This window comes from Aptenodytes forsteri, unplaced genomic scaffold (genome assembly GCF_000699145.1).
Source record: "Aptenodytes forsteri isolate BGI_AS27 unplaced genomic scaffold, ASM69914v1 Scaffold25, whole genome shotgun sequence".
Taxonomy (NCBI): domain Eukaryota; kingdom Metazoa; phylum Chordata; class Aves; order Sphenisciformes; family Spheniscidae; genus Aptenodytes; species Aptenodytes forsteri.
Genome location: NW_008796180.1, coordinates 418,664 through 419,542, shown reverse-complemented (window position 1 = coordinate 419,542; position 879 = coordinate 418,664).

Here is an 879-nt window from a genome sequence, read left to right as displayed (position 1 = left end):
CCACCCCCCCCTCACCCCACCGTATCAGACAAACTGGTTTCAAGCACTTCAAGTTGCAATAACCCGGTCTAAACGCTTCCCCGGCAGATTTACGTGCATTGCAGGAATCGCCAGACACAGCTATACACAGGCACAGGCACGACCTAAAAGCGAGAGGTATTTATAGCCACATACATGCCCGCGTAAAACTGTGTTCCGTAGAATTACAGACCTGTGTGTTCGTATAGATATATTTATTATATAGATACCTACAACATGTACATATAAAATACATTTCTCTGCGAAGCGGTACTCTCCCCGCTACCTCTCGCCCTCGGTTTTTTTGTGCTTGCTGCTTCTACCTCCTAATCTCTGCCTCGACATGTAAAATAACAGCTCGCAGCTCTGCAACTACCGACGCTTACTACAACGAGTCATTTCGGCTGCAGACAATTTAACATCATCAAAGATGGCAAATGTTGCCATTTCGCTACCTAGGGAATCTAACAAGGCACGAGATCCTCCGGTTTAAAGTCGCTCGATCTGGCAAAACGCCACTGACATCTCTACAACACGGCTTAGGCTTTTTGTTCGTAGCAAGTAAAGTTGGAGCTTAAAACTTACCAAACTTAATCTCCCACTGTTTAGGTACTTCTTAAGTGATTTTGAGAGGGATGTGAAGTGGACTGTCAGATCCCAAACCATTTGCTCGCCTTCCCTTTTTTTTTCTTTTTTTTTTTTTTTTTTTTTTTTTTTTTACCAATAGCAAACTATACCAAAAGTGGGTATGACATTTAGATGTCAAATGGATAGGGTTTTATCTAGAAGTTAGATCGTAAAAATCGCCCAGACCTCAGACAGATACCCCTCACTGGCTCTCAAAAGTCACGTGAGGTCCAT